The sequence below is a fragment of the Schistocerca americana genome, chromosome 2 (assembly GCF_021461395.2).
Source record: "Schistocerca americana isolate TAMUIC-IGC-003095 chromosome 2, iqSchAmer2.1, whole genome shotgun sequence".
NCBI lineage: Eukaryota > Metazoa > Arthropoda > Insecta > Orthoptera > Acrididae > Schistocerca > Schistocerca americana.
In genome coordinates, this window is record NC_060120.1 from 813,703,448 (window position 1) to 813,726,258 (window position 22,811).

The window sequence follows — 22,811 nt, forward strand, 5'->3', positions numbered from 1 at the left end:
CTGCGTTCCTCTTTCAGGATGCCTTCCAGGTCGCCTTTTCTATGGAGTGTGAGTGTTTCGGTGGCATATAGTGCTTCGGGCTTGATTACTGTATTGTAGTGTCGTATTTTTGAGTGAATGGAGAGACACTTTTTATTGTAGATGTTGTGGGTTTTCCAGTATGCTCTTTTCAGTTTTTGCAGTCGAACTTTTTGTGCAGTTTTCTCTCCCCCTGTGGGTTCTAGGACCTCGCCTAAGTATTTAAAGAATGGAACTCTCTCAATTTGTCCATATTTTGTAGTCAGTTTTTGAGTTTCAAATTTTGAGCAGATGAATTTGGTTTTTTGTAAGGAAATTTGTAGCCCAACTTTTTCGGCGCATTCTTTGAGAGTGTCTATCTGTTTAATTGCTGTGGTCTCGTTTTCTGCTAGAATGGCCACGTCATCTGCAAATGCCAAGCATGAAATTTTAATACCATCTTTAGATCTTCCTAGTTGTATAGGCTTCCAGTAATTTTGATTCTTCAGTTCTTTTTCCCATTCTCGGATGACTTTGTCTAAGACAAGGTTGAAGAACTGCTATCTACACAAATCCAGAATCCCCACCACCTACACTAGAGGAGATCAAAAGACATATTCATAGACTGAAAAACAAGGCAACCGGAGAAGATAATATCGCTGCAGAACTACTTAAAAATCTTGGACCAAATTCCCTCAAAGAACTCACTCAAATCATCACAGACATTTGGCAGACAGAAAAACTACCAGAAGATTGGAAATGCGCCCTAATTCATCCACTGCATAAAAAGGGAGACATGGCAGATATAAACAACTATCGAGGAATCTCCCTTCTCCAAGTCACTTATATATATATATATATATATATATATATATATATATATATATATATATATATATATGTGTGTGTGTGTGTGTGTGTGTGTGTGTGCGTCTGCGTCTCGTACGCGACTCGGTGAGATGCTGCAAGTAATGAGATTAATGGGCAGGGGCACTACATCAGTTGTGTGTGGTATAAGTTGAGAATTGTGGTCTAATGGGAGGCGTACTAGGGTAGTCAGTGCGATTGTGGTGACCACTGTGTCTGGATAGCTACTGGTCAGCGCATCCGCCTAGTTAGCAGGGGACCCGGGTTTGAATCCCAGTCCGGCATAAATTTCCAGCTTGCCCCATTGAAATAGATCAGTGCCCACTGGCAGTTAATGTATTTAATTCCTTTGTGTTTCAGTTCTGATATTGCAGATGATGATATAAGCAAGATTTAAGAAAAAAGAAGACATATTTATATCGTTTCTCGACCTAGAATAAGTGTTCGATTAAGTTAAATGGTACAAGATGTTCGAAATTCTAGTAAACTATAAGGCACGACAGTTAATATACAGTAGTTGCATGAACCAAGTGGGGACAAGAAGAATGGGAAACCAACACCGAGATGCTCCGATAAAAGCAATACGTGGCAAAAATGTAGCTTTTCTCTCCTACTGTTCAATCCCTGTACCGAAAAAAGCCGTGGGGGAAAGAGAGATTAAGATTTTGGGTGAAAGGATCTCTAAGAGAAGATTTGTTGATGACACAGTTATCCGCAGTGAAAATGAGAAAGAGTTACAGGATCTGTTCAATGTAGTGGACAGTGTAACGGGTACCGAATATGGATTGAGAGTAAACCTAAGAAAGACGAAAATAATGAAGAGTAGCAGATACGAGGTTAACAGTAGACACTTAGTAGAAGAACTGAAGGAAATCTGTTAGGAGGACATAAAAACCAGACCAGCACAGGCGTATAGTCAAAAGAAGTATATTCGTATCAAACAAAGATTTAATTTGAGGAACAAATTTCTGAGAATATACACCATCTGTCCAATAGTTCCGGCTCTAATGTTATTTTGGTATATGAGCGACGTCAGGGCAGTAACTACTGTCGAAAGTTGAAGTAACAACTGTAAGCAAAAGAAAGGCTAAAACCAGTCAGTTGTGAGGAGACATTGTTCAGCAGTCGCCATGAGGCTTTAGTGTGTCAGCAATGTTGTCTCACCATCCGAAATCGAGCAACGTATGTTTTAAATTTGTCCCATACACCATGACTGCTGACCAAAAACAACAAGCATTCACGCCAGCCGCGACTTGACTGAAATTCAAAACGCGGACAGCTCTGTTCTGGAACTAATCACCATGGTTGACCAGACTTTTTATTATCGATATGAACCTTCAACAAAACGACAAAGTGCAGAAAATCATATTAATGGTCAACGCTTTGACGACATAGTCGACATTCAAGCCGATCTGACACGCAAGTTGGCGGTTTCAAGTGTACCCAGTGCGAGAGACTACATAGAACACCAAAAGCATGAAAACCACTCTTTTAACTTCTCTCTCTCTCTTGTTTTATTTTAACCCAGTCACGGTTTTTGAACTGACGCGGTAGTTATGAGTAACGCAAAGAGTAACATTGTGTGTTAGTGAATTATGGACTGCAGGAAAACCGAAAAAGAAAAGAATCGAACAGTTTGAGATCTGCTGCGATAGAAGGTGTCGGAAATTAGGTGGAATGATAAGATCAGGAGTCAGGAGGGTCTCTGCAAAGAAGGGGAAGAAGATTGGGTTTAATGTCCCGTCGACAATGAGGTCATTAGAGACTGGGTCTCCTCAGGATCTACGAAATAAGAAACGTACGGTATAGCATAACATGCACAGGCTGAACATTAATGTTCAAATGTGTGTGAAATCTTACGGGACCTAACTGCTAAGGTCATCAGTCCCTAAGCTTACACGCTACTGAACCTAAATTATCCTAAGGACAAACGCACATACCCATGCCCGAGGGAGGACTCGAAACTCCGCCGGGACCAGCCGCACAGTCCCTGAACGTTAATAAAACCGACAAACTATAGGGACGGATTCCTGTCTAGAAATGGAGAAAAAAGTGTCCTATGAACGTGTGTTCGGAAATGCATCGTTGCCATGATAGATGGCGATGACGAATGTAAGTTCCTCCGACCACGGGCCGTGTGGTCCTTGTGTGTTGCAGGCCTTGTGATTGACGCAGCGTACGGTGAGCAACGAAATGGTATGGTATTCATGTCTGGAACAAGCCGAGATGGTGTTTATGAATGTCTAAGCGGATGGAAACGGTAGAGGGACAGCACGGCTGTAACAAAACAAGTGCCCTCACAGACACCAACCCCATTGCACAACATTTCAAGCCCTTTTTGGCCTTGGTTACACCTGGTTTGGAGCACCGGGTTCTATAGGATATTGAGACAAACTCCAGTACCGGCTCCAGGCAAGTGGCCCGCCAACATGGTGTGAGCTAAAGTGCGATTATGTGTATCCTGTATGACAACAGCTGCTGCCTCTATCATCTGCAACACAAAAGGAGCACACGGCATGTGGTCAGAGAAACTTGCATTCGTCAGCGCCATCTCCCGAGGCAAAGATATATTTCCGGACAATTGTACATAGGACCTTTTTTCCTCTATTTCCAGTTAGGAATCCGTCCCTGCAGTTTGTGGATTTTATTAATGTTCGTCCTGTATTAAGACATCCGAGAATAAGTCCTGTGATACTACATGGAGCTGTAGAGTGTAGATTATAAAGCTGTAGGGGAAGACAGAGATTGGAATATATCGAATTAATTACTGAGGATATACGGTGCAAGTGTGTGTTATGCATGGGCACGGGTAAGTTTTTCTTTACTCTTGTTCGGCATCCGTGTGCAAATGTGTCTTTTTCAAACTGCTCTAAGCAGTATGGGACTTAACATCTGAGGTCATCAGTCCCCTAGACTGAGAACTACTTGAACCTAACTAACCTAGGGACATCACACACATTCATGCCCGATGCAGGATTCGAACCTGCGACCGTAGCAGCAGCGCTGTTCGGGACTGAAGAGCCTAGAACCGTTCTGCCACAGCGAAATGTGTCTGGAAACAAGGTTTGTGTACGCAAAAATGTATGTATTATATATTATGTTTGTTGTAAAAAGTAGATATAGGATTTATTGGAGGCCAAAAGGAGATTAAAGCGCGAAAAAGCAGCGAGGCAGCCACTGGTCGTCGCAGAAACCAGAGAAGTAACGACACTGCGGAATAGATGACCGCCGCTGTATCTCGCCAAAGGCTGACAATAATAATGAAATCATTGTCAAAATTCGAGGTGGCATTACGTGTTTGTTCGCAATGATGCTTGCAAATGACTTTTACTTGAGAGGAATAGGCAGTCCACTGGTAGTATTTGCTCCTACGCATTGTTTAGTACTTGTAATGGGTATACACTCCTGGAAATGGAAAAAAGAACACGTTGACACCGGTGTGTCAGACCCACCATACTTGCTCCGGACACTGCGAGAGGGCTGTACAAGCAATGATCACACGCACGGCACAGCGGACACGCCAGGAACCGCGGCGTGGGCCGTCGAATGGCGCTAGCTGAGCAGCATTTGTGCACCGCCGCCGTCAGTGTCAGCCAGTTTGCCGTGGCATACGGAGCTCCATCGCAATCTTTAACACTGGTAGCATGCCGCGACAGCGTGGACGTGAACCGTATGTGCAGTTGACGGACTTTGAGCGAGGGCGTATAGTGGGCATGCGGGAGGCCGGGTGGACGTACCGGCGAATTGCTCAACACGTGGGGCGTGAGGTCTCCACAGTACATCGATGTTGTCGCCAGTGGTCGGCGGAAGGTGCACGTGCCCGTCGACCTGGGACCGGACCGCAGCGACGCACGGATGCACGCCAAGACCGTAGGATCCTACGCAGTGCCGTAGGGGACCGCACCGCCACTTCCCAGCAAATTAGAACACTGTTGCTCCTGGGGTATCGGAGAGGACCATTCGCAACCGTCTCCATGAAGCTGGGCTACGGTCCCGCACACCGTTAGGCCGTCTTCCGCTCACGCCCCAACATCGTGCAGCCCGCCTCCAGTGGTGTCGCGACAGGCGTGAATGGAGGGACGAATGGAGACGTGTCGTCTTCAGCGATGAGAGTCGCTTCTGCCTTGGTGCCAATGATGGTCGTACGCGTGTTTGGCGCCGTGCAGGTGAGCGCCACAATCAGGACTGCATACGACCGAGGCACACAGGGCCAACACCCGGCATCATGGTGTGGGGAGCGATCTCCTACACTGGCCGTACACCACTGGTGATCGTCGAGGGGACACTGAATAGTGCACGGTACATCGAAACCGTCATCGAACCCATCGTTCTACCATTCCTAGACCGGCAAGGGAACTTGCTGTTCCAACACGACAATGCACGTCCGCATGTATCCCGTGCCACCCAACGTGCTCTAGAAGGTGTAAGTCAACTACCCTGGCCAGCAAGATCTCCGGATCTGTCCCCCATTGAGCATGTTTGGGACTGGATGAAGCGTCGTCTCACGCGGTCTGCACGTCCAGCACGAACGCTGGTCCAACTGAGGCGCCAGGTGGAAATGGCATGGCAAGCCGTTCCACAGGACTACATCCAGCATCTCTACGATCGTCTCCATGGGAGAATAGCAGCCTGCATTGCTGCGAAAGGTGGATATACACTGTACTAGTGCCGACATTGTGCATGCTCTGTTGCCTGTGTCTATGTGCCTGTGGTTCTGTCAGTGTGATCATGTGATGTATCTGACCCCAGGAATGTGTCAATAAAGTTTCCCCTTCCTGGGACAATGAATTCACGGTGTTCTTATTTCAGTTTCCAGGAGTGTATTTCGACACGCAAGTCGACGAAGTGGCTTCAACTCGAAAGACTTGCACCAGGCGAACGGCCTACCCGCCGGGGCTCTAGCCACAGGGCAGTGGACATATTTATTAGTCATTAGTATTTTGTGCGAGGAGGTAATGACTCATCGTTTACGTGACACGAGGAAGGAACCCTAGTAATCAAGTCTTCGTTTTGGTGCTGGTCACGGGGTAACTGATTGTATCATAAATTATGCGGATTCTGTCAGTATCATCCTGCAAGTTGTCTGAGAGCACTTTCAGAGGTAAGGGGTTGTAGTTCTTCTTTTGTGGAGAATTGGAGGGTTTTTGGTGCCTCGAGAGAGATATCGACTGGAATGAGTATTGTTGCATGTGTTGGCGCTAGGAGATTACGACAGTAAATACTTGGCTTGTTAATACTGACTTTGCCCACATGAGTTGATCGTACCCTTAACCGTTGTTTAAAGCAAAAACCAAGTAAAGAGGAACCATAGAACGAGCAGCACGTAGCAAAACTGAGACTTGACTGATCATTAAAGACGAGTGACCAGATTTCATTTTAGAAACTGTAATGGGTCGCGAATTGCCATCGTCTGAAGAGGCAGAGCTTTGTTTAATTGTGTAAGATTCAAGGATCAAGTAGGTGGTGTCACGTAGGGTTTTTCTTTTTTTGTGCGTTTCCTTGTCGTTTGCAGGGGAAATTACTAGTTCTGTTGCTGGCAGTCGTACAAGCCTATGTTTGAGTGTATAGAAAAATCTTAAGTCCAAATAAAGAAAGCTATGCGCGTTGCAGAAGAGTAAACTAAAATAAAGAATTTGCATTGATTGCTCATTTTCGTAGACAGTAATAGCTCTTGTATCTGGTCGCAATATTTTGTTACTGCGTACTTCGTAAACTTAATTTTACTAAGAAAAAAAGATGTTTAGTAATTTCACTTTTGCCAAGCAAGTGACCATTATTGATGAGTTAATTTCGTTACGGCAGAGAAACTCTATAATGAAAGTAACTGATTATAACGATTAATGCCGAGTAATGAGTATTCATATCCTTGGTTATGAAATGTCAGTTTGTCGTATATTTCCTGTTATCATAAAACAGGGAAGCAAAGATAATTACATAATTAACGATTGCATAAAAAGAAAAATAGTTAACGGACAAGAATTGAAGTCACTCTTAATTGGGAAATTAGTTTTGTTTAAGAAGCTAACGTTTGTTTATGTGATTCTTTTCCGTAGTTACTGAAAGTGATGGCAGATAATCAGAGGTTGCTTTATCGCTGTGATACGTTACGACCAGCTAACAATTCCCAGATATTCCGAATTAAGGAGATACATTTTTATAATAAACGAAAATATTTCGATACGATCTTAGTTACAGCGTATTATAAATAAAGAGAGATAAAGTTTTTTCTTATATCTGTATTGAGAGAAAAACAATCCGCATCAAATTAAATCTCCAATACTCGGTAGCAGTTGCGGATGATCTCAGACTAAACGCTCAAAGATATGATTTATCTGTCACGGTTAAATTTATCGTCATAAACTGAAAAGAGCAATTTTCACATGTTTCGTTACGAAGAGTATTTTCAAAGTTTTTGCTCGTAAGTAAATTTTCGTCTATAAAGGCGGTGCCTCTTAATGTTAGTCTGAGTTGAGTCGACTTGTTAATTGTTCATTAGTCTCCAGTAGGACGTGTGATATTTGAGTTTTTGGCATTAGTCTTTTAAGCCTGCGCTGCGTTTTGTAAAGTACAGTGTGTTTACCTTTTTTTTTGTGTCTAAGATTTTTTCCCTTACAAGGAACAATATTTATAGTCATTAAAAGAGAGTGCGATGGTGTAATAAAATTTTACTGACTTTCAACGTTCGTTAAGATATTGTTAGGACTATCAACAATTTTGAAATCTAACGTGAAAAGTAAGGCGTAACGACTTACGAAAACTTATATTATAATCATTTTACGTATTTCTGGTGTTCTGGACGGCAGGTGTACCGGGCAAAGAGTGCGACAGGAAACTAGTTAAACGCAGTGTAACGTCTTGTAAAGTGACTGACTCTGGTGTAATATCTTAAATGAAGAGGTTTAGCATAAAAGAGAAAAATGGATCAAATTGCTCTGAGAACTATGGGACAACATCTGAGGTCATCAGTCCCCTAGAACGCATCACTACTTAAACCTAACTAAACTAAGGACATCACACACATCCATGCCCGAGGCAGGATTCGAACCTGCGACCGTAGCTGTCGCGCGGTTCCGGACTGAAGCGCATAGAATCGCTTGGTCACAACGGCCGGCTCATAGAAGAGAAATTCGTGGCGGGCTGCATCAAACCAGCTAATGAATCGACAACAAATGTCGCGGATGTCAATTTTTTACACAACGTAAAACACATTTAATTCTTTAGGGGATACGGAAAATCGTGAATTTCATACACGAAGATTTTGAGAAACGCCCCTCTCTCTGTTCACCAACGGTACTCAGATGTCAACAGATACCAACGCCTAGCCGCGCGGGATTAGCCGAGCGATCTAGGGCGCTGCAGTCATGGACTGTGCGGCTGGTCCCGGCGGAGGTTCGAGTCCTCCGTCGGGCATGGGTGTGTGTGTTTGTCCTTAGGATAATTTAGTTTAAGTAGTGTGTAAGCTTAGGAACTGATGACCTTAGCGGTCAAGTCCCATAAGATTTAACACACATTTGAACATTTGCACCAACGCCTATGTTGATGGATTCCGGAAGGCGTCCGGTACAGTTCCCTAATTCGCCTATTGAGCAAAATGCGGCCGTACGGTATGTATTTTTTAACAATTATAGACATCTAAGACAGGAATTTCTTATTTTGGTTTGGCTAAATATACAGGCTCCCGAGTCAAATTTCATGTGCGCATGTACACGAAATACTGTTTTTCCGACTTTACAAGAAATATTGAGCTAATTCGTCTTATTTAGTATTAGTGTTTGTAGCTCCACCTTAACGAATTAGGTGACGATCTTATCAACGAGATTAGTATTCAGTTACAGGATAATGCTGCAGACGATTGCGAAGAATTCGTATTGTAAAATGAAGTTACAGCTATTTTGTATAAATTCGCATTATCGCGTCTGAAAAATACACATTTCATTACAAATATTTTCTGCTTTTTTGTATAATTTTTCCCTATGTTTCAGAATATTTCAGGCCTTTTAATCACATGCCAGATAACTTTCTAGATCCATTTGCTAAAATAATGCACTGTCTGAGAAAAATGTGGAACACGTACAAAACGTGGTGGGACGCTAATGTAACTTAGCAATCGTGCACACCAGCGGCAGTTACGTGGATTATTATAGACTTGCTATTCTCTGTGACACCAGAGTACATTACTATTGTTTGTGTTTAGCGTTGTTACCAGGGCTAGTAGGGTACATAAGGGACGTGAATCACAAAAGGTTTTATCGTGACTTGGAGAGGCGGTGTACACGTCTGAGGCAGCATCATCAGTGCTCGACACATTTAGAAACATATGCTTATATGGATATGGTGTCTGTTCTTTCGGACATTGGTGACCGGCAGCCGTGTAGAGCGAAAGCAGAATTATATTAATACCTTCAGCAGCAGACGGGCGTTGATATATATCAACGGGGAAAGGTGAAAATGTGTGCCCGGACTACATTCGTAGTGTCCCACCCCAACACAATCATTACTCGTGGAAGACATTCTTACCAAGCCCCTTAAGAGTTCGGGGAATATGTGTGCCAGAACTATACTCATATGGATATACAAGGTGAGAATGTGGGTCTCGCGGGAGGCGTGCCAGACATAGTCCCTGGAGTCGCACTATCCTCAGTGCCCTCGGTGGCTCAGCTGGACAGAGCGTCTGCCATGTAAGCAGGAGATCCCGGGTTCGAGTCCCGGTCGGAGCAGACATTTTCACCTGTCCTTGTTGATACATATCAACGACCGTCAGCTGCTGAAGGCATTATTATAATTCTAATTTCGATTTAGAAACAGGCCTCATTGTGGGACTCCATTTGGCCGGCTGGTTCAATAGTCCAATATCGATATCTGAGAGGCATTCGGATGTGAAAGTGGCGCAATGAACCGCATGGGAACGTGGGAATACTGCCACGGTTTTGGTCAACCACGCCTGACAACCAAGCACATCGTGACCCCTCCACATCTGCTCCTACCGTCTGGGAAGAAGTAATGTATTCTCTGCAACATTCTGTGCCACCATTCATCAGGACTGACTGGAGACTATCAGCAACCGGACTAGGGAATTGCCGTCCCATGCGCAGGCTGCAGTTAAAACAACAACGCAAACTTCTGCGTTTGGAGTGGTGCTGTGACCGGGAAACATCGACTGCTGACGAATAGTGTCGCAATACGTTCAGCCATGAATCGCGGTTCTGCATTACCTAAATGATCATCGTCAGCGAGCGTGTTGAACGACTTGGGAAAAGGTCCCATAGTTTCAATATTTTTGAGGCCCACAGTGACGTTACTTCTTGCATTACACCGTGGCGACCTATCGGATATGACTTCAGGTATTGCATAATTAATTGTTCCTGTTGAAGAAGGTGTTCAAAGTGTCGTACTAGCAGCACTTATTCGTCTCCTCATTGAGTTTAGAATTCCTCCGAACACCTTCGGAATATTTCCACGTTTTTGACAGGCATTTACAGTGTCCTGGTTTTAAGTCTTCGAGGATTTGAAGTTCCGTACACGACGTCTTTAAGCTGGACCTCGTCTTAAAAACCCAGAGGATTCAGTTCAGATGAGTGTGAAGGCTAACATAAAGGACATCTTCCTTCGCCTTTTTGTTTCCAAGTAGTAGTTTTGTATGTTTCTTAACCATAAGGGAATGAATTTGAGATTCAGTGTGTAGACGTATTTTGTGAAGCTGATGATTTGAACATCTCTTGTAACAGATGAAGTGTGACTTACTTCTTCAATAAAGCCAACTGTTCTTCTACAACAGAATCTAATAACTTTTCTTAGGCATTAGAATTTCAAGTTCAGGTGTTAGCGGTCTGAGCTTGTGCTTAGTCTGGAGGACGTCAAAATCGACGAGACGTTAACTTCTTCCTGCGTTAACTACTAAACTTCGAGAAAGAGCTTTAAGATAATGGGAATTATTTTGATTACGGGCAAGACTTAGGATTTTCGCTACATACCTTAATTTTTTTCACACGGCTAAATGTAATCAAGATTTCAAACTGCAGCATTAAGGAAGGAATCGAGGTCATTGGAGACGGAACTCAAGCTCGGATTGTGTCACGGTTTGGGAAGGAAATGTGCCGTACCCTTTGAGAGTAACCATCCCGGTATTTGTTTGGAGCGATTGAGGGAAATCGCGGATAACCTAAACTGGATGGCTGGACGCGGGTTTGAACCGTCGTCCTCACGAATGCGAGTGCTGCGTGCGAAGCAGCGCGCCACTTTGATCGGTTTGTAACATAAAGAATGCAGTTGTGTTGCTACTGACACTCGGCTTTATAGACACATTTCTAAAAAAAATACTGCTGTAGAATTCACTGCAACCAATAAAATTATTGTAAAGTAGATGTATACTTTTTTTTCAGCTTAATAGTTACAGAGCATTTGTGGATCACTCTGCTCTGTCCGCGCGCGTGCAAATCATCCTGGCAGGTATCAGCCGGTTGGCTTTAAAAGAGGGGAAGTTCATCGACACGTTAGGGAAACCCAATTCCGAAGGCCGAATGGCGAAAATAGCGCCCATTGGCACCGTGGCTCTGACGTCAGGCACGTGTTGCCGGCGTGAAGGAGCCATTGTCCGACCGCCAATGACGCGCTTTCGCCGGATCACCGGTGCGGGCAGGCGGGCGAAGCGCGCCCTTGGCAGTTTACGGTTCCGTCCTCCCGTTTCGAAACGCATGCGTTACGCGCCGATTTACAATGACCGCGCCACATTGCTCTTTTTTGTGCGAACGAAGTAATGAGTTGAAGGGTACTAAATTATTTCTATTTTAGTTATTCTATTTAGTCCCAGACAAGTTCAAGGTAAAGCATTCAATGAAGAAAACAAAATACACGGTGTTTCACAATTCCAGTACACACTTCTAGCGGTTGTAGACAAAACTTAGTAGATCAAGTTTACATAGGAACCCACATCCCGAAACGTCATCCAATGACGCTACAAAGCATCGGCGCCTGTAAATGCATGTATAAAGAGGGTGATTCAGTGACGATATTATAAACTTTCAAATTAGAGCGTCGCGTGCTGGAACGCCCAGTGGGCAAGGCAAAGTAGCTAGAACGACCATTGTTGAACGAAGACGCGATTGCACGTTTCCAACACTGTATCGTATTGTTGCAACCCACAGGGGTTCCCGGAGACACTGTGTGCATCCCAGAGTACCCCTAAAAGCTTCAACACCAAGAAAAATCGCTTCTCGGCTTTTGGCAACATCAATGTGTAATTTTGTTTTTGGTTCAAGATCAACTTAATTTAATAAGTAAAACACTTTATACATTCAAGGTCAAGTTTATTGTCAATAATACGGTATAAAATCACCTACAATATTTATTTTAAAATTTGCTATTGCCTTCTTTAGCCCATATAAACAAATAATCGTCAGAGTGCTTGCTCTATCTCCTAGTTGACAAAAAAAGGCTTATCTGGAACTACAGTACTACAAGACACTTTAGCTAGCAGCCCAGTACTTTCTACCCCACGTCTTCCAAGCAAGAATATTTGCATGAGGGAAAGCTTCAAGGCCACCATAAACTGCATGACTGCCCCATACAACAGCAAAGGTGAACCACGTACTGCCTCCAAACACTGCTGAAACATCACACATGAACTGCATTCCAAGTCCACGAAAGACATTTGGATCACCAATAAACTGCTGCTTATTGAACTGTCCAGTAAGGTCTATGTTTACTACTTTCAATGACCTGGCCGACCGGAGTGGCCGAGCGGTTCTAGGCGCTACAGTCTGGAACCGAGTGACCACTACGGTTGCAGGTTCGAATCCTGCCTCGGACATGGATGTGTGTGATGTCCTTAGGTTAGTTAGGTTTAAGTAGTTCTAAGTTCTAGGGGACTGATGACCTCAACAGTTAAGTCCCATAGTGCTCAGAGCCATTTGAATCATTTTTCAATGACCTGTACACAGGAACATAGTGCCTCATGCGGCGACGATGCGAACGTCGACCAGGCGTTGCAACGGTTCGTTAACACAAGTGAACCCTGGACCGGAAACGAACGAGTCAAAAGTTATGAACGAAAACCATTCTGGTACCTCTGACAGTGCAATACATGTACCGATACCGTTGTTGCTAAATTTGTAGGGTAGACAACTTTCACAGATGGTAGTATCGACCAAAACAAGAAAAATATCTCGTAATCATGAGCTCTAAAATGCTTACCTTAAGAGCTATGAGCACTTCTTCAATAGAGGAGAAGCGTTTCAAACTATTGCAGATGAAAAAGTGTTCGTAAGTCCTCACTTATGCATTTTAGAGCCCACGTTTGCTAGACATTTTTTCTTTTCTTGGTCCATACTACCACTCTATATAACCATCTTTGAAAGTTATCTACCATACATTCTTTGCAACAACCGTCCCGCTACTTTTATTCCACTGTCATAGGTATCGGAACGATTTTCGTTTGTAAATTTCGACACCTTCGTTTCCGAGCCAGGGAGCCTTACCTCAAGTTGATACATTTATCCGTGTCCCTTGAAAGTCTTTAACATCATTACGAAATCAAACTGTATACAGGGTGTTACAAGGTACGGCCAAACTTTCAGGAAACATTCCTCACACACAAATAAAGAAAAGATGTTATGCGGACATGTGTCCGGAAACGCTTAATTTCAATGTTAGAGCTCATTCTAGTTTCGTGAGTATGTACTGTACTTTCTCGATTTACTGCCAGTTGGCCCAATTGAAGGAAGGTAATGTTGACTTTGGTGCTTGTGTTGACATGCGACTCATTGCTCTACAGTACTAGCATCAAGCACATCAGTACTTAGCATCAACAGGTTAGTGTTCATCACGAACGTGGTTTTGCAGTCAGTGCAATGTTTACAAATGCGGAGTTGGCAGATGCCCATTTGATGTATGGATTAGCACGGGCCAATAGCCGTGGCGCGGTACGTTTGTATTGAGACAGATTTCCAGAACGAAGGTGTCCCGACAGGAAGACGTTCGAAGCAATTGATCGGCGTCTTAGGGAGCACGGAACATTCCAGCCTATGACTCGCGACTGGGGAAGACCTAGAACGACGAGGACACCTGCAATGGTCGAGGCAATTCTTCGTGCAGTTGACGATAACCCTAATGTCAGCGTCAGAGAAGTTGCTGCTGTACAAGGTACCGTTGACCACGTCACTGTATGGAGAGAGCTACGGGAGAACCAGTTGTTTCCGTACCATGTACAGCGTGTGCAGGCACTATCAGCAGCTGATTGGCCTCCACGGGTACACTTCTGCGAATGATTCATCCACCAATGTGTCAATCCTCATCTCAGTGTAAATGTTCTCTTTACGGATGAGGCTTCATTCCAACGTGATCAAATTATAAATTTTCACAATCAACATGTGTGGGCTGACGAGAATCCGCACGCAATTGAGCAATCACGTCATCGACACAGATTTTCTGTGAACGTTTGGGAAGGCATTGTTGGTGATGTCTTTATTGGGCCCCATGTTCTTCCACCCACGCTCAATGGAGCACGTTATCATGATTTCATACGGGATACTCTTCCTGTGCTGCTAGAACATTTGCCTTTACAAGTACGACACAACATGTGGTTCATGCACGATGGAGCTCCTGCACATTTCAGTCGAAGTGTTCGTACGCTTGTCAACAACAGATTCGGTGACCGATGGATTGGTAGAGGCGGACCAATTCCATGGCCTCCACGTTCTCCCGATCTCAACCCTCTTGACTTTCATTTGTGGGGCCTTTTGAAAGCTCTTGTCTACGCAACCCCGGTACCAGATGTAGAGACTCTTCGTGCTCGTATTGTGGATGGCTGTGATACAATACGCCATTCTCCAGGGCTGCATCAGCGCATCAGGGATTCCATGCGACGGAGGGTGGATGCATGTATCCTCGCTAACGGAGGACATTTTGAACAGTTCGTGTAACAAAGTGTTTGAAGTCACGCTGGTACGTTCTGTTGCTGTGTGTTTCCATTCCATGATTAATGTGATTTGAAGAGAAGTAATAAAATGAGCTCTAACATGGAAAGTAAGCGTTTCCGGATACATGTCCGCATAACGTATTTTCTTTCTTTGTGTGTGAGGAATGTTTTCTGAAAGTTTGGCCGTACCTTTTTGTAACATCCTGTATACATAAATACACAAGCGCCGGCGCCTATAACTTTGACGCTCTGTAGTGTCGTTGGATGGCGTTTCCGGATGTGGGTTCCTATGTAAAACTTGATCTACTAAGTGCTCTCTACTACCTCTAGAAGTGTGTAGCATAAATTGTGTGACACCCTGTAGAATAAGGCAATAAATGGAAAAGATTCCAGCTCAAAGTTGGATTAAAATGCTAGAGCAGTAAATAAATTACAAAGTTGGTCGATGAACGTCGAGAGAGGTTTTCTTATACCTTCCTTTCTTTCGTCAACGCCTTTTTCCTTGAATCACGCACTAATTGAAGGTCTGCCTTTCCATGCTTTTGGCATCTCAATCAATGGCGCACTGGCGCACCATGTTCTTTAATGCAAGGGTTGTTGGTGGTTGTGAAATGACCCTTGCCCGACATGTTTTCTGCAGTTAGCGATTTGCACAGCGCCGTGTGCGAGCTAGGACCAAATGGTTTTCCTGAGTGAAGGATTTCACGGCCAGGATGACATAGCTGCTCGTAAACCTTTCGGCATCTGAGGTCGTCGTCCAAGAAAGTTTTCTGTTCATGACGTTTCGTCCAGGACTGCGCTCGACATCCTCAGAGGTGCTCCTCGGCAAGACTCAGCGGAGGAGCGCCTCTGTGGATGTACAGCGCAGTTCTGGACGAAACGTCAGGAAAAGAAGATTTCCTTGGATCACGACCTCACGTGCCGAAACGCTTACCAGTAGCTACCAGATGGTTTCCCTAGTTTTTCAGAACTGAGACCATTCAGCACTCAGAGCCGCAAAGTCCAGTGAATTACACAATCTAATCAAACGTATCAGGACAGTAATACGGGCTGTGTCCACCCTTTCGCTTTACGGGGGCTTGAATTCTGTGTACACTTTAAGTGAAGTGTCGGGAGGAATGACAGTCCATTCTTGCTCAAGAACCGGATCTAGAGAAGGAAGAGATGCTGGAGGCTGGGGCTGGAGCGAAATCGACGTTCCAGCTCATCCCAAGGTTTTGGTATGTTCATTCTTCTGAGTGATGGTCTGTAGCACTTTTTTCGTTCGTTTACGTAATACAAGGAAACACCTAGGGCCATCATTTTGATGTTATTTTATTGATGTGCAACTAGTTTCGTAGATTCTGTATAACATCCTCAGGTCTTAACTGACGCCGATGAGGTGAACTTCGATCGTATACAGAATCCATCAGTGGCCATATATATGAACTGGTTTCCACAGAGTACTGTAACAGCCATGTGTCTGCAACGATCAAATACCTACCTTGCACATGCAATAGACTTCAACCTAACCAAGTCTATCCCACTTAACCCCGCCAAAAATAGAGGAAGAAGTTCGGATGTACTGCGACCAAGCTGTCGGGTGACCTGTGGCAGCTGGTACTACCACCGAGCGAGGTGGCGCAGTGGCTATAGCACACTGGACTCGCATTCGGGAGGACGACGGTTCAATTCCGCGTCCGCCATCATGTGATTTCCCTAAATCGCTCCAGACAAATGCCGGGATGGTTCCTTTGAAAGGGCACGGCCGACTTCCTTCCCCTTCCTTCCCTAATCCGATGAGACCTATGAGCTCGCTGTCTGGTCTCGTCCCCCAAACAACCCAACCCGATACTGCTGTGAACGAATCCGAAGTCCTCAATAACTCGCAACAGTGTCTACTAAATGGGCAGCACGAGTCCGTGGGAAGCTAAATCGGTTGTTTGTTGCGCAGGTCGGTCAGTGGCACCGGTCAGGTGCATCTCCGGGGCGAGGGGCGTTTTGTAAGAGGGTAGTAAATCTCGCAACGGCAACCAGTGGTTATGCTAATCTCCCGGCCGGGCTGACGGGGCATTATAATGTCATTAGTTTCGCATTTCGGTGTGCGCTGCTAGCAACAGCAAGTGAGCGCTCGGCACCTCGCAGCAGCCGCGGCGCGGCTGCGGGCTCGGCCGCGACCTTGCTCAACGGGGGACCTTCGGCGAACACAATGAGGGGCGTGGCCGGCCAGCGGCTCTGCAGACATCAGCCCGGACTCTGCAAGAGAGACGTGCCGGCCGGCAACCTCTGCACCGTCCTCAGGAGCACCACACGCAGCTCTTCGTGGTGAGAGGACGTTGCCCGTAAACAAGTCACACGCGCGGCGTTCACGAGCATCTGAACGACAATCCGGAGCAGATGAATTAATTGATACGGCCACGAGATAACCAAAGAAGAGGCGGGTAACCACAGGTATTTAAATACATGGTGGTTGTAATTAAACTCGCTACTTGAGAGGGCCGCCATGAAAAACTTTGAAGAAACATTTGTAAGAACACGCGAGAGACATACACAACCCGAGGAAAATAGTACACATGGAAAGAAAATATCAATCCGCTGACGGCAAATGGCACTTGGGAGATAGCAGATGTAATGATAATGGTAGCAACGTCGTAGTGGCGTAGCTGCCAGAGTGCCATCTGTATCTACCCTTCAATGAGGAATCCTCACAGCCAGAATGCTCCGTGTGGTGCAAAAATGTGAAGTAGGAAGACCCCTTCCTACAGTCAAGTGAGCAAGTTTCAAAGGGGTCAGCCGGCCGCTGTGGCCGAGCGGTTCTAGGGGCTTCAGTCCGGAACCGCGCTGCTGTTACGGTCGCAGGTTCGAATCCTGCCTCGGGCAGGGATGTGTGTGACGTCCTTAGGTTAGGTTTAAGTAGTTCTAAGTCTAGGGGACTGATGACCTCAGATGGTAAGTCCCATAGTGCTTAGAGCCATTTGAACCATTTGAAAGGGGTCAAACTATGGCCTTCCGAGTGGCTGGATGTTCCTTTCGGAGAAATGTCACAAGTTGGACATGCTGAGCCAGTTGTGCAACGATACTGATATTAGTGGTCACGTGAACATTCTCACACCTATAGATGAGGTTCCAGGCGTCCAGGCAATACAGACGCCCTCTAGGATGGTCGTATTGTAGGGACAACAACGGCAGATCGTACAAATACCACAGCAAAGATAAGAGAGCCTGTGAGTCCAAACGTCTCAACAGGAACCGTTGCGAACTGGTTATTAGCTGTGGGACTACGCGTACGCACACCTATGGCCCGTCTTCCACTCACGTTCACAGCACCGACATGCAAGTCTCGATTGGTGCCCTCAGAGGGTAACTTGGAATGACGCTTCGTGAATTTCAGTGATGAAATCATATTCTGCCTGCACGCAAATGACGGTTGTTTGTGCGTACGATGTAGACGTAGCGGGCGCCGTCTCGTAGATGCATTTGTCTAAGACACTCTAGCCCCACCCCACGCCTTATGGTTTGGTGTTCGATAAGCTCAACTCTTGTTCAGCTTTGGTATTCGTGGAGGGGACGTTAACAAGCGCTCTTTATGTGTAGAATGTTGTTAGACCCGTTCCTTTGTCATTCTTGAGACAGAAATGTGATGTGTAGTTACAACAGAATAATGCTCGCCTACACACTCCTCGTGTAACTAAACGTGCTCCACAATAGGTACAGCAACTTCCCTGGCCAGCACGATCGCCAGACTTATCTCCAATCGAATGCGTGTGGGGTATGGGACGAGAAGTGACACGTACGACTCGTCAACCAGCGATCCTTACAGAAGTACTGAGCAGTACGACCAGGCGAGGCATAGCGTATCTCAGGACAGTCCGTCGACTGGAGGCAAGAGTCAGCGCCTACATTGCCGCCAGTGGACGCTACACCATGTACTAATGTGGGTGTTTCAACACGGGTCGATACCTAATACCTGAGAACCGCTTTTGCTATTGATCTGTAAACGCAGTAATTTCATGTACTCATGATCTGTTGCAACAATAAACCTCGAGTGAATTGGAAACCTGTCAAAGGGTGTACTATGTTTTTCCGTCAGTGTATAACGAATAAGGGTTTGTCAGAAATTCATTCTAATTCCGACATGAGAAAGTAATAATCGTTTACTGCGTTCCGTGTTTACGTCCTAGGTTACAAACCTTGCTCAGTGTGACGACCATCAGCCTGGACGCACACTGGAGGTTGCTCTTCTGCCGCCCGAAACATCTCAGGAGAGATGTTGGCTACCTCCCTCACTATGCTCGTCTTCAAAGTATGTTAGTGGTCCGGTGATAAACCTTCTCCTTCAGGTAATCCCACAGCCAGAAATCACACTGGTTCGAATCTGGTGGTACTGATGGCCACGCACTTTGGAACTACTGGCCAATGATTCAATTTGTAACAATGTGGAGTTCCAGAGTGCATCGAAACAGCTGAGACCAAGAACCTCTCTCCTGTAGAGTAGCGATAAGACGTTGGCGAAGCAGATCACACTAAAGTTTGCCACCGGCCGGGGTGGCCGAGCGGTTCTAGGCGCTACAGTCTGGAACCGCGCGACCGCTATGGTCGCAGGTTCGAATCCTGCCTCGGGCATGGGTGTGTATGATGTCCTTAAGTCAGTTAGGTTTAAGTAGTTCTACGTTCTAGGGGACTGACGACCTCAGAAGTTAAGTCCCATAGTAATGAGAGCCATTTGAACCATTTGAACTTAAGTTTGCCGTTCAGATCACGCTAAAATTTGGCGTTTACGATGCTTGTCCTTAGAATCCGGGGTCAGAGTTTCTTCAAGAAAAGTGGACCGGTCATGAATCGTGACGTGAAGCCACACAATGAAGCGTTCACTGCGCAGGAGAACTTCATGATCGTGCATTTGCAGTGCTGATCCCCAAATCCAACATTTGTGAGTGTTCACTTATCCAGTGAGCGTAAAGTCTGCATCACTATACAAAATGTTCCAAGGCCACATGTCGCCAACTTCAGCCCTTGCAAGAAGCGTGAGAGCAAAGTCTACTCGAACGTCTGTGTCACGTAGCAAAAGTTGATGCGTAATGTGTAACTTGTACGGATAAAAGTTCACAATTGTCGGCACCACTCTTCGAGCGGTGGACCATGGAATATTCAGCAGTAGTGACACAGCTCGTGACTGCTTGAAGATCACACATTGCGTCTAGCACTCTCAATCCTATCAACATGAGCTTCTCCAACAGTTTGTAGCGCAATTGACCGTCGGCCACTCCCAGGGGCATTTCACAAATCGCCAGTTACTTCGAAATTTCTTGTAACCGGTGCGGAAAGACGACCTCTCCGTATTGCTTTAACGCGTCGATACTCACGAAGAGCAGCAGCCCTATTGCTGTTGTTCTGATAAAACAGTTTACGAGTAAAGCCCTGAACACTTTGTCCAGATCGTTGTTGACTGCATCTGTAACACACTATGATGCTTCTGTTCAACTCTACGTCACCGTATCAGTATCGGCGCCTAACGGCGAGTCATAACACTAGTGCTACTAATAACGCAAATCTCGCGGCGCACAGTTTGAAAATCATTCCTATGAAGTTGGGCCCCACACTGTAAATAGTTTTCCGTTTACATTGGCGCAATTAGTGGCAGTTAAGTTACAACCAACCTGTAAATCTAAGATTGGTATCTGGCCAGAACTGCTCTACTATTTATCGGCCTTAATATGAAGAAGAAATTTCTGAGAATATGCGTTTGGAACGTGGAAATGAATCATGGACTGTGGGAAAATCGGAAAAGAAGAAGCGTTTCAGATGTGTGGTGCTACAGTAGGATGTTGAAATCCAGGCAGTCTCATAAGAAATGAAGTTCTTTTGAGAAACGGCGAGGAAAGGAACGTTAAAAGGTGACTGTTTTTTGCGATCACGTCTTCGCCACTACAGCATTAGCTATCGTCTGCAAAGAGCTTCGTGTACAAGCCATGCGTGGAGTAGACCTCTGTGATAACTTGGTATGGCTGTTAATAGCTCACGTCGGATATTTTCCGGCCAAGTTAATGAATATGTAGTATTTCTCAGCGGCACACGTTGGCTTCCGGGACGTTGCCTTGAGATTGACCGCTGCTGCTTTGCCTGCTGGCCTCTGCGTGCTGACTGTAGGAAAGTGTTCGAACGCTTTTGTGCGCACTGAATTTGTAACATTTTGTAATACGATTAGGACAGAGAAATATTATACAGATTATTCGTCTTGTAAGCGTATTGTCATATCGCTGGCTTAGTTGTGGAGTATCTTTGCGGGCAGCCGCGTCTGTAGAGTCGAGCGCGGGACACGGTGCTCTTATGTTGTGTCGTGTGTAGCTCTGCATGTGAGAGGCATTGTTAGTATGGAAATTGAAATGTTGCTACAAGTGCTATTACAGTAAACTGATAAAATATGCAAATGATTCAGAGGAAAGTGTGTCAAGAATTAATTAAAAAAAGAGCAGTGCCGCCGATAACGTGTTTGTGTATCCTCTCGTTGCGTGTCGTACCGTACAGTATCAATCATCCTCACAGTGTTCGGTCTCTCAGAATAAACTAATATGAATCAGCAAAAATTAGTTACCATAAAATAGTGCAGTAAAGAGCCAGTGTCTTGTAACGACCGTGAGAACGTGCGTTCGATCATCGCGTTTCCGCATTATCAACAATCAGCCGTACTGCGACGGTTACGCGCACGCTCGTACAAGTGAGAACTGAAAAATTAACTTTACGGACAGTGTTATATCATTACTAGTGTCAAGGAGGACTGACACCAAAAGAAATCTGTGTATGCGTGGCGAGTGTAAGAACTTTCGTTCGATTATTCGGCTTTCGCATCATCAACAATCATCCGCGCCGTGTTCGGTACGCGTACGCTCGTCCGAGTGATATTGTGGACAGATAATCATCAAGACTGCCAATAGGGATAAACATTTACGACTTAGAGTGTAAACAGTGCAACCTGTGATTTCTATATCGCCTCAGAATATACATGTTCATACCAGATGTAGAACAGTGTTGTGCTTAACGTTGAGTGGCTCCCCTTACTCGCTTGCATATTTCGATAGATAATTTCAGGCAAGCCAGCAGCAGTGTGGAGCAGAACAGTACGACCTTCGCGGGATTACCAGGTACGTGGTGTGGAGAGGCCGCACGGTCAAGAAAAGCAGAAGCGACAACCAGTTTAAGGGTACCCCACCCATTTGTACCCCTGGGCGTGTTACAGTCTGATATCGGATTCATGATCATATAATCATTGAGCTGGCAACCGCTTCACGGTGGCCATGCGGTCCTAACCATTACGTTGAAGAAAACTATTTGCCCCTTTGGCAAGATTTCACGCAACAGCTTATCAAGATAAGTATTACGCGGAGTCAGAGTATCATTCTACACTGAGGCGACAGAAGTCATGGGATACCTCCTAATATCATGTCGCATCTTTTTCCCGGCTTTAGCGCAGCAGCTCGACGCAGTTGGAAGTCCCCTGCAGAAGTACTAAGCCAAGCTGCCCTTTAAGCTGTCCATAACTGCGAAAGCGTTGCCGGTGCAGGATTTTGTGCACGAACTTACCCCTCGACTATGTGCCACAACAAAGGGAGTCACGTCAGGCGGCATTGGGTGGCCAACTGATTCACTCGAATTGTCCAGAATGTTGTTCAGTCGCAAACAGTTTTTGCCCCGGCGACGTGGCACATTGTCATCCATAAAAATTCCATCGTTGTTTGGGAACATGAAGTCCATGAATCGCTGCTAACGGTTTCGATGTAGCCGTACACAACCATTTCTAGTCAGTGATAGATTCAGTTGGACCAGAAGACGCAGTCCATTCCATGTAAACACAGCCCACAGCATTATGGGGCCAAAATCAACTTCCACACTGCCTTGTTGACCGCTTGGGTCCATGGCCTCGTGAAGTCTGCGCCACTCTCGAACCCTACCATCTGCTCTTATCAGCTGAAATCGGAGCTCATCTGTCCAGACTAGACCAGTCATCTGCTGCCATTAATGCCAAATTTCACCGCACTGTCCTAACCGATACCTTCGTCGT

General features: G+C 45.4%; 1 protein-coding gene and 1 non-coding gene across 2 annotated transcripts in view; one reads left to right on the plus strand and one right to left on the minus strand.

Moving 5' to 3' along the window:
• LOC124595380 (protein NDNF) overlaps positions 1-22,811 on the minus strand; it is a 389,835-nt gene that overhangs the window by 207,044 nt on the left and 159,980 nt on the right. The gene's annotated exons all lie outside the window — the stretch shown is intronic.
• Trnat-ugu lies at positions 9,507-9,581 on the plus strand. Its single transcript has one exon. It is a non-coding gene; the product is annotated as a tRNA-Thr (tRNA).